The sequence below is a fragment of the Mercenaria mercenaria genome, chromosome 5 (assembly GCF_021730395.1).
Source record: "Mercenaria mercenaria strain notata chromosome 5, MADL_Memer_1, whole genome shotgun sequence".
Classification (NCBI taxonomy): Eukaryota; Metazoa; Mollusca; class Bivalvia; order Venerida; family Veneridae; genus Mercenaria; species Mercenaria mercenaria.
In genome coordinates, this window is record NC_069365.1 from 13,547,399 (window position 1) to 13,560,181 (window position 12,783).

Below are 12,783 nucleotides of genomic sequence, written 5' to 3' on the forward strand. Positions count from 1 at the left end.
AAAATGCTTGATACAAATGTATATTGTTTATAATGCAATGCAAAGTTCATAAGCCGTGTGCACAATGAGAAATGTCAAGTGTCTTTAAGCTTGAAATTAATCAGAATTATGCAAAGAAATATTTCACTGTTTAAAAACACGCAATACAAGAAAATATGTAACACAAAATCTTTATAAAACTGAAGTAACTGTAAAACTCTTCAGGCATAAAATCTTTTCTTCTGATGCCAATGGCGCATAATGCAAAGTTCCTGAGAAAATAACTTACATGACTGTAAAACATTCACCAAAATTCTTTTTAAAAAGGGGCATAATTTTAACAAAATTATAGTTGAGCAAGGTCATTAAAATTTTGTTAGGTGACATGTTGCCAAAGATATGTGTGAAGTCTGAAAGCAATTGGTTTGGTAGTTGTTTAGAAACCCAGTTAGGCCAGAGTTTTTTTATTTTTTGTTACTCGGATTTTGGGCAGAAAAATGTTGACAGGAGGAGGGAAAAAAATAAAAATAAAAAGGCAGTAAAATTTACTAAAACAACAGACGATAAGTGATCACTTCAAATGTGTTGCCTGAAAGGATTTTAACACTACTTTAATACGCATTTAACATGTAATACAAAGAAAATTCTGTGTTTAACTTTTTTAATATCTTGAACATAAAATTGATGATTTCAAAAACTTTAACAAAATCACTCTTTGGGCATGGGTACTATTTGCCCTTGGTCATAACATCTCCAGCGAGTATTAAACTGATGATTGAATTTGAATAGCAATTTTCAATGGTCTGATCGGCTGGTTTCATTTTTAGCATGTGCATATTTTTTTTTAATTCGTAAACTTTTCTGACCAAGATCTTTATTTTATACATTTTAATATTTATTTGTTGTGTTATAAGTCACACTGACATAATTTTATACGTCATATGGTGACTTTCCAGACTTAAATTGTGCAGGAAGACCCCAGGTACTCCTCTGGGCATCACCTCAGGCAAGAACTGGCATCTGGGTAGAATGGCCTACCTTCCGTCAGCCAGCTGGATATCTTTTTCACATGATGACCTGAGTGGGGCTCGATCCCACAGTGGTTAGGGGAAAGTGATTCAAAGTCGGGCCACTCTTTATTTTATATTCGATGGCCAGAAAATGACTGAAAGCATAAGTAGCTAGATAGGTCCCTGTAAAGGATTTGTATGCAATGGAATATATAGATAAATACATCCAATCAGGCAACTTGTAATATATATATATATATATATATGTCTTCATAAGTATATCACAGGGTTTTATCCCCCTTCATAATAGGGTCCTTCCCTCAGAAAATATCTTTTAAATTATGCAGTTTTCCCCAAAAACTGATTTTACATCAGGTTTTTTATTCCCCTTTGCCTTAACACCGAGCTGTTTTTGCTCCAAATCACAGGCCTGGGCCCCTTATCCCTCCTGGTAAAAACAAACAACCCAAAATCTGAAACGGATGACTCCTTTGTTTGGCAGCTCTTTGTTGCTCCTATATCTCATCCTCTTGTAATATATAACTGCCAAAGGCATGTCAAATTCACATTCAATGTTGCCGTTGTTATTTACGTCGGGTAAATCTGTTTTTCTAACATTTTGAGACACCGTTACTGACCGTAACCTTTACAGAACTTGTTTTTCGTTGTTTTATTGTCTATATACTAGATCACAAACAAAATATTCCGCTTTTCCATCGCGCATAAATCGTTCAAAGACAATCTTAAATTTCACTCAAGTTTTTGTTTACGTACGGGAGACGCTTCCATTTGAGCGGAAATTGCGCCAATATGACACTGACGGATAATGCGCTGACGAATATCGACGTTGTCGTCGTCGTCAGAATGCAGCAAAACATCGATCGTCGCCCGAAAATAATTTTGAAATTTTTGAAATTTCAATTTTTATTTTTTTCGAAAATGACGGAAAATAGGGTCGGCGGGTCTGAGTAACGAAAAATCAAAGAACTCTGGCCTTACATGCAAAACTTTCATCAAAATTTTTCTAAGTCAAATAGGGACATAACTTTGACAAAACAAAAGCTTGTCCTATGAAGTTGCCTCATGATGCCAAAGATGAAATGAGGTTTGAAAACATTTGGTCTAGTAGTTGTTAAGACACCTGATTTAACATGCAAACTTTTGTAACATTGAAATAGAAAATTTCAAACAATCAAGCTAAAAAACAGAATAAAATGAAACCAAGAAAATGAGACAATAAAGGTAAGTTTTTAAATAATTAAATATGGAAGACCACCCTTAAAATTTTCACAGTTTGCCAAAATCGGATCATTTCTGTTTTAACAAGATTTCTATCCATATTGTCCAAATCACAAATACAAGTTTACCTCCAGATTCTTTGTGTTCACACTGAAATTGTAACTGTTCTAGCTCTCATAGCATAATATGCTATAACATATTATGTGAAAGTTACTGACAATTTCCCACAAGAATGAGAGCGAGAAAAAATGACTCTGAACATACTGCCTTTTCGTCAAATTGTTATGTAAAAGGGTCAACACTTGGGCCCTCTATTTTGTTTTTAAGTCTTAAATTTTGCCTTATGAAATAGCTGCTGGACTTTCTAACAGTCCAATACATTTGATTTTCTAAATATCTTTTTTACAGAGCTTTTTTCATAAAAACTTAACATCCAGGAATGGGCACTTATTTATTGTACAATATTTCTAGCTTTTGATTACAATGTACATTATCACAGAAAAATACTAAGTGAGTAATCTGGAAGACATAAAGTTATAAGAGTCAGAGTGGTCTGATGCTTGTTTCTCCTTACAAAAATTTTACTTTATCTGCAATTAATCCTAAACCATTTTCAATATCCATCCCCTCCCCCACAAAAAAAAAAGAAAAAAAAAAGAATAGACTGTCAAAAACATATCATACAGAATACATTGTTACAAAGGTTAGTGTGGAGACCATGGCAGTCTAAAACATAGCATCTCATTGGTTACCTTGGATCATAAGTATGCTGCTCAAAATAAGTAGAGCACGGAACATAAGATTGTCTTTTCTATATTTTATAGTGTTTATTTTTTAATTATCAGCGATTTTGCTCGCAACTCGATGAAATATGTTGATGGTGTACTGACATGGAACACTAGCCCGACTTTTTCCACAGTCTTTAACCAGTTTTTGCTTTGATAGCATACGTATCAAGCGCACTATTTGTATTCATTTATCAATATTCTTCCAAATGATAAAGATAAATAGGCCAAAATGTAAATGGAGTTTTTCAAAACCACTTACTTTCGGTTTTGTCGTGGCACCGGCGGTCTCTCTGCATGCCAGTTTTTTTTTTGTTTTCTTTTTTTTTTTTTTTTTTTTGGGTTTTTTTTTTTTATGCACAGGCAGGCTCTCTGCATTACGCACAGAGAGGCTCTAGGCTAATGACTATCTGGAAACATTATAGCTTAATTTGGTGTGTTTATCTGACTTTTTATAACTGCCAACCTGTTTATAGCAAAGAATCGCCGGTGCCGACGCAAGAAACCGCCGATAAAGCATATTTCGCAAAGAGTCCGCCAATATGGATATGCACCGTGCAATTGTGTATTAAATTTTAGTAACTATTTGAAATTCAATTAATTTTTATGCAACTTCTGTGGACAAGACATTTTGATGAACGATTTACAGCTGATTTCGAGATCAAAATAATTATACATAATAAACAATCACGAATAAGGACGGTCCGACCAAGTACATGAATATGCCTTTAAGCTTTAAAATGTTCTTAATAGTTGGTGTAAAGCAGAAGTAATCTGTTCATAGTTGATTTTACAAATTCGAACAATGAGAGAAAAAATCTACTGACGATTATTAGATTAGATAATAATTACAAAAAATCAAACTGTCAAATTACTTCCCCCTCCCCCCACGAACCAAATAAGTCATAAATTCAAACTGACGAATAACTAATGAATTTTTTCTACCTATTCTATTTCAAACCACTGTTTTTTTTATTTTATTTTTATTATTATCATCTTTTATATAGTATTAATTTTTATAAATAACATATCTCTTGAAAATATTTTCTTAGACATGCGAAAAGTATTTCATTTCAGCACTCTATTTTCTGAAATAATATTTTAGAAATAACACCTGCACAAAAAAAGATATTTTAACAGATTGCGAATCGGGATTAGACTCTTCCACGCGTTAGGTACTACATATTAACAGATCAGTGAAACAGAATCGGGATCTATAGGATGTTGCCGCATATTTATAGATTCGCCTGATAAACGGTACTGATCGCCGCAAACTGATAAAGTTTCTCCGTAATACACATCCACAACAGTGTCGAGGCACGGTGATGAAAAAATCAATAATCTATCGGCTTATCAGTGGCGTTGCAATTCCTTAGTAGTTGCTATTTTCACGCAGAATCTTGAACACATTTTTTTGAGCGTATTGAAACTAGTTATTGGATTTCAGAATAGGTCACATGATCAAAACAAGTGTCGGTTTCAGAATCGATCACGTGATCAAATCAAGCGTCTTTATTATTCTTATGAAGATCTATTATAATTTATATTTATAGGAATAAGGTTAGTAATTCGGTCGAAAGAAAGAAAGCTTCGAAAGAAGTCCATAATAAATAGATCCTAATTTTCCCATTTTCTGCGCAAATTCGTGTAGAACGAGTGCTTTAATCACACTTTTTCGCTACTAGAATACATTCTGCATGAAATGAGACGGTTTTCATGTTCATACAACCCACATGGCAAGTTTTGCAGATCGAAACCGGAAGTAGGTGTTTATTGCGCGGAGGAGAGCAAATATGCGCCATTTTTAGGGTAGCAGACCACAACTGACTGGCATTTCACTAGGAACTATTCAACCCCCTATTTTCTTTTCATTTTTTCGTTAATTTGTGATAGAACTTTCATGAAAAATTGGTGTAGGAAAAAGTGATGTTCTCTAAAGATACGTAAAGACGACATGAAGTTGTCGTTTTTTATATGAAACAAAGAAGGATTTGAATTACTGATCTTTAACCTTATAATGCAGTTTAGTTTTCTTCACATACTGTTGTTGATATAAAAAGTGTAGATTTATTTAATCATATCTGGATCGAAAATATAATTGCAAAATGCAGTATGAAAGTTATGTTATAGGAGAACTTTTTAAAGAAAGAATAAAACTGGAAAAGAAAAAGTCTACCATCAGTCAGGAGGAAATATCTGAAAGTGATAATAAAGTACTGTATTACATATCTGGATATATCATTCGTGCTCTAGAGAAAAAGTATTCTAAAATAAAAAACAAACTAACAAGGGAGAACAAAATTGAGACTGTTAAGGCACTTTACAGTAAAACTAGTGAAAAGACATTCACAGCTAAATTCACTACCTGGTTTGATAAAAAAAGATAGAGGAGGTTTAAGAAAGCCAAGTGACGATTTCTTTTTACTTATACGAGAGTTTGAAAGTGTAGTCCGTAAAAATATTGACTCAGAAAATCTTGTTTCTACCTCCCTCTTAAAATCTAACTTGAAAGAAAAAGTTTTGGAGTCATTTATGGTGAAACATTATGAAAATAAACAGTTTTCAGTGCAGAATGATGATGCAGAGAGTGACAGCAATGAACACTTTACATATATAGAGGACACACTTCACTTATTTCTGTCAGTGCGAGGTTTTTCTGTAGCAAAACTTATTCAAAAGAAACTGAAACTTGCCCAAAAAGATGACAGAAAAACAAAATCTTCTGCAAGTCTAAGAGATGCTCTGAAATGTATTTCCAACAAAAGTGTCAACCAATGATTGAGTTAAAAAAAATCGAAAGACAGCAAAAAATCTAATTATTGACACATGCCTTTTCTTACATACAGACTTACAGCATTAATATGTGCCTTCAAAGTAAATCAATATCCTTATATTTACTAAAATTTGTATGAATAACAATAAATAAAGCTCTGAAAAAAGTTTGGATCAGAAGTCTAATGTTTCTTAATTACATATTGTAGCTTATCTGTGCTAATATAACAAATTAACAGTTACAGATCACTCAACTGATACTGTAGTTAGTGAAAATTTATTTTGATAAAAGCAAAGTGGTTTCAATAGCATACATTTTGGATATCAATTTATGTAAATGTGTGGTATTACACAAAATAGTAATCAAAGAATCTGGCCCTTAGAAATCAGTTTTTTCCACTGTTATCTGTACACAAATGATTTTTTCTGGAAAGAACAAACATATTCTGCTCTATTTTCGTCTTGGTAATGGACTGTTATCAAAGTAATCATTGTTAACTGCCCCACGTTGTATGTTTCCTTGTTTTGGAGGTAGAGCCTGTGCATGAACAGTCCTAGCAGTTGCATCATGCTCCTCACTTCATGGACAGAGGGGTTATTGTTTGCTCCTCCACGCATCCTATACTGCCCAAAATGTTGCTCCAACGGGTCCTGGTTGAAGGAGTGCGTGAGAATAAAACTTGCACCCTGGTTAAGCATGAACCTGACACATTCACAAATTGAGTAAACAGTGATTTTTAATCCCTGTATAGTCTGATACGATAAGAGCATTTTAGCTTTTTGAGACAAAGAAACTCCGTTTCGGTTCTTTACATTATTTTCCCAGGAATCCAAATATCCTAGAAACTCTTGCATTAGGTATGTCAAGCGGGGGTCATCAGTACTTCTGTATGGGTTAAGATTGGGGTTTCTTTTATTTCTGCCTTCAAACAGACTGCGCACGTTCAAACAGTCGAAGAATTTATTCACATGTCTAATTAATTTCACAGTCTCGGAAACTTCATTATCATAAAGTTCTTCTAGGGCATTAGCCACAGAGTCACTAAAAACTTGAGCTGCCAAGTTCACTTTCATGTAATTAAAAGACACTAAATCTATATGATTGCGTGTTAACTTTGGGCAAGGGGAATATATATTCAGTTCGCAGTGGTCTCTAAAAAGCTTCACTATATGAAGCCATGAAATGTCTTTATTGTTGTTCCATAAAGTGCGAGTGTTTTTATGGGAAAATGAATTACTAACACAATTCCTTATTGTTTTTAACAGGTGTGGCACATCAGAAATAAAGTACACATTTCTGTTCATGTCAAATGGATTTACAGTCCTATATACAAATTGTTCATTGGCAACTCTATGAATTGAAAAAAATCTCCTATTTGGGGAAGCACCATCACAGGTAAAAAACAATACTCTGAGGTTCAACTGTGTTTCTATTACAGCAACTGTTCTCCATATAATTGGATATAGAAAGTCAGCAGAAATGCTCTGGGTGGCAAATCCACAAACCGGATAAGTAAAGTTACAAGTGAGGCTTCTAAGCATAACGACTAACATGTATTTGGCCAAATTTCCACTAGAATCACTATTTGTTTTGTTCATATTTACGAAATTTAGCATTTCATTCCCAACACTGTCTAAATTGCAAAATCCCACAAGTTTCCCAGTATGTTTATCATAGACCAGGTCTTCTCTAATTTTAATCTCATCAAATAATAGACCGCAGTAGCTTCTCCATTCTGCCTCAAACATTTGCTTTTTTTCAGCTTCAGTTTTGAGAGTTTTCAGGGCATCTGACTGCAACCCCAGTTCACTTTTCAAGTAATGGGAATAGTCATATAAAGTTCTGCTTGAAGGTAAATCTATGAATCCAGAGCTTCTCATCGCTTCATAAGCTTTCGACGACTTCTGTCGCATATATAGACACCACCTAATAATCATTGGGTGCCATCGCATGCCCCTGGTATCTGAAGAATTTCTTTGCAACTGTTGCTCCCAAAATAATCTTTGTCTACAACTGGCATCAGGGAACGATTTTTCAAATTCTGACTGGCAACTCGCCATTAAATCTTTCAGTTCAATGTTCTGGTGTGTCTCCATTTTTATTCCACCTTTCGTTATCATTTTGTCATACTCTCTTCTCATTCTAATAACCTCATCCTGTAATGACTTTATTTCATTCTTTTGTTTCAATAATTTTGTGAGTAATTCATTGCGTTGCATGTCTTTATGTTTAAAATTTGTGTGGTTATACTTCCTGTTGGAGGCTTTCCTTTCCTCTAACCGTTCCTTTCTTCTTCGAAGAGCGTTTCTGTATTTAGAACAAACTTTACATCTGCTGTTAGTTACCAGTAAATGACATTTAACTGTTCTTATAGTTCCATTGTATTCAATCCCAGTTCCAGTTTTTGCCTTGAAGTCTCCTTCATGTATTGCCAAAATCCCTGGCTCTTTATTATCACTAAGACCTGCCCCAACTGGCACTAAGTCAGTGTACTCCTTTTCTGGGTTGCCTACACACACATTATACCTTGAAATTCTTTCAACAAGAGATACTGCTTTATCTAAGTCTGTGAAATAAGTTGGCATTCCGTGCCACATTTCATGTTCTTTTGGGATTTCTTGTCTGTGCACATACACTGCACATGTTAAGTCCGCAGAGAAATATATTGAAAGTTTTACTGAAGGATTTCCACTATCATACATTTCTATCAACTTCAAAACAGAACTTGATCTGTGAAACAGGTATTTGTTATGGAACATGGTACTTAATCTATCCATTAATACATCCAGACAGTTTGTGGCTGTGTATGTGTCATTTTCACAAATCAAGTCTTCACAAAATCCTAAGTTTAGTTTGTCACAATCTTCTTCATTTTCGTTATCACTCACTTCATTTTCATCCACACAAAACGCGGTGTTCAAAACATCTTCCTCCCAAAACGAAATACACTCCTCATTCCTGTGCATACTTTCTTCAGAAAAAATACATTCTCCAGGTTCTGTACCACTATCTTCCATTGGAACCCATGCCCCAGACAGAACATCATTTCCAGGCAGGGAGACATATGAATGGTCATTCATGGATGAGTCAGCAAGATCATTAACTTCATCAGTGTTTGTATTGTATTTCTCAACAGTATCTGTTCTATTAAAGTATGTATGATCACTGCCGTTTTCATGTTTTTCAGGTTTAGGGTCTATCACTTCTAACTTGAACTTCTTGACAGACCTTCGTTTGGCAGGCATACCAACACTCAGTCTCTTCTTCCGTGGCATCATGAAACCTAAAAGAATACAAGTTCATAATATTACTTTATTATTTGTATCATTAGAAATAATTAAACAAGTGAATGAAGTATTGCAATATAAAGTCCCCAAATGGAAGGCACCTTATTATTTGTTATCAATAAAGTCTGGCCCATACCACAGAAACAGCTGAATCAGACTGTATGGAAACCACCGGAAACATACGGACGGAAGGCTTATATAATTAAGAATGATATCAACCTACATTCTGTCACATATAAATATTTAGAAGTTAAAGTCATTTGTTTATATCTAATTGTATATTCATAGCTTTAGTCATGTTCTCTTGCCATTGCTTGTAGAACTATAGTCAGTATTTCTAATTTAATTGGCATTTCTTAAGATCAGCTATTTTCACCTGCTTAAAAATTGTACGACGGCTTTTATTTTTTATAGCTCTTTGGTTTCGGATAAGAATTTTGACCATATATTTGTGGTATGGTAAATCTGTGGTCACGCTTCGCTGACCACAAAAACGAGCGTTATCCATACATTCATCTTGAAATGCAAAGCGAAAATGAGAATGAAATGTTTAATTAAAATTCTGAAAAGTTCAAAACATTAACATCTTTCTCGGAAAGCGAATCGCGATTAATTTATATCTCTCGAACTGCAAAATAAAAGTTCATTTTGCAATTCGAACTGCAAAGTGCAAAATGCGAAATATTTTGAAGTTCGCAATTCAAATTACAAAGTGCAAATTAGATTGAAATGTTAAATTTCAAAGCCTAAAAAAATGTGCTTCATATGTATCGTGAATAGCAAATGTTTGCAATTCATATTACAATGTACAAATTAGATTGAATTGTTAATGTTTCAATCCTAAAAAGCCCAAAACAATAACAGCTTTCCCGGAAAGCAACGCGGTTCATACAAATCTTGAATAGCAAAATGAATTTTTATTTTGCAATTTGAATCGCAAACTGCAAAACAGTTGGTGTGTGTGTGTGTGTTCGGGTTTAACGTCTTTTTCAACAATTTTTCAGTCATATAAACGACGGTGTCTACTTGCAAAAACAGTTGGTGGTTTTCAATTCGAATCGCAATCTGCTAAACAGTTTGCAGTTTGCAATTCGAACAGCAAACTGCAGACCAACTAAACGCCTATCTTCTAGATGTTTTTTAGCCAACCTACTTTCGATTTCAAAAACTTTAAAAAAAAAAAGGTGAAATCAATATATTTTCTTACCTAAATTTGATTGTAATTGATTTTTGTTGATTAAAGTTCAATGTCTGTTGTCAGGAGTTGAATTTCAATTGTGTATAACATGGACATTTACGTCGTGATGCCCGACGATCCATTTTCACGTGCAGCAGGCGGCAAAATGTCGTAAGTCAAAACAGTACTTCTGAGAAAACTAAAAAAAAGTTATTTTGTTTTAAAGTAGTAGCCATATTGCAACATCACAGCAAAGAAGTATAAAATACATTTATTTTATAGCTCTTTGATCACAGGCAAAGCTTTTAAATACTTGAGGGTACATATCATGGGCGTAGGAGCGAGTTTAACTTTGGGGGGCCAAACCTTTTCGACCGGCAGTTTGTGGGGGCGGGGGGTTAGCGGCAAGGTATCCTCAGTGCATTATTCGTGACAAAGCCTCAAAGCCTTGTACAGGGATTAATTGGGCCATAGGCCCCTCAAACCTTTATGTTTTAGCAATCATTGAGTTATTCTGATGATACACATACGACTAGGCACTGAACTGTCTTAATCAGTCATATTATGTATTGTTCTAATTAAGTGTGCCATTTTTTTACATTCTTCTGTTGAAGCCCTGGACATACAATCAATTAGCACTGCATTTGTCTAATTGTGGTATTAAGTTGTGGAAATATTATTTCCCTTGAATGGACAATGAAAAACAAAAAAATACATAACGTTTACATGCGTAAACAGGCTTAAAAGTTAGGCCTACATTGATTTTGCAGACGCTCAAACCGGAACTGTAGTGATTGCGCTCAATGACATATTACTTTTTATAAAATGTAAACGATTCTTGGCGTGGCGCGTACAGATTTCAGTACTCACACTACGGAAAGAGACATTTTTAGTCAGAATACAAGGGAAGGCCAAATGCAAATCAGAAATCAGGTTGAAAAGAATTATATGATGCTAAGTAAATGTTATATTAGACTGCAATTTATATCTCTTTTCCAAAATATTCGGGGGACCAAACTATACTTTGCCCCCCCCCCCCCCTTCTCCTAGCTTTGGGGGTGGGGGGGGGGGGGCTGGCCCCCCGCTGCCCCCCCCCCCTGCTCCTACGCCTATGCATATACATTTTATTGCTTCAGCGGCATTTTGTGTTAGGGATAACGCATTTTTTTTGGCATTATAACATCTGCAGAATCCCGAGATATTGATTGTGCTCGAGCCCGGTAGGACGAGAGTACCAACGTATCCATAGGAGTTTCAAAGATGTTATAACATGAAATGAACATACGCTAACACTATTCTAGCATAAAGCTAATAAATGAATATATTGTCCCTCATCGCCATTAAATTTCCATGTAATGCGCGGGAATGTGCGAGTTGTTTTTTCACGTTGACGTAATTTCTTTTTGAAGTATCCGTTTTGGGGCTGTATTACGTTTACGCTTTGCCACGGAACAAGCATATATAAAAAGGCGTTTTAACAGCAGCTCGTGAGCGCGTGAATGTTAAAACATCCCTGAAAAGTGCCAGCAGTTTTATGCTAAAACCTAGACTCCATGATCTTAGACAAGAAATATAATAATACAGGAGACTTTTTACGGCCGTTTCACGACACTTAACACTGCTGTTGCGGAATAAGTGCATTGTACAGGGGCACATCGTAATGGGTTTAGCAAGGATTTATACGAAGATACTTCCCCTGAGTGAAGAATGCAAAAAAAGAAGAAAACTAGATGGGCGTTTTTCTTTTTTTTAAACTAAACAGGTCTCCAGTCATTTAATCTTGCTGCGGCAGGTTTTAGAGGAAATAGAATACGGAAGACATTACTAATGTAACATGTTCAACAGAAACTAAACTGAAAATTATGAATAGTGTTATGTACATTTTATGCATAAAAATCGAAGGGCCATAACTAATAATAAAATTCCATAAACTGTAAAACCTGCAATATTTATGCGTAACTGGGCTTGCTACTGATCATTCCCAAGAAAGTTCATTCAAATCCCAGCAATAATACGGATGTAGTCTGGGCAAACCAATGGTATGCTCAAATCAACTAGGCATCATACAAACCTGTTCTGTGAAGTTTCATTGAAATCCAGCGAGGTATTTTTAAGAAGCCCGGACAAGAATCGCTAAATAGACTCCATGTCTAACAATCAAAGTGTCATAATTAGTTAAGTCATTTAACCGTAAAACCCGTAATATATGCGCAGTTCTGATTGGTACTGATAATTCCTATGAAGTTTCAGTCAAATCTTAAAGTAGAGTAGTCCAGATGAATTTAAACAGTACATTAAAGGGCACATAACTCTGCAGAAAAATAATCTTAGCGGGATGTGCTGATGATATGCACATCTAAGCTGTGTACAGCTGCAAGTTTCACTGAAATCCAGCAAGGGATTTTTGAGAAGCCAGGACAAGCTAAATGCGGACAGAGACAGAAGGACGACAAAGTCAAAAACAAAATAATTCCCATGCAACAGGTAGACAAATAGCATAGGTTTGATGAAGTCGTGTATAGAAGACCATAAA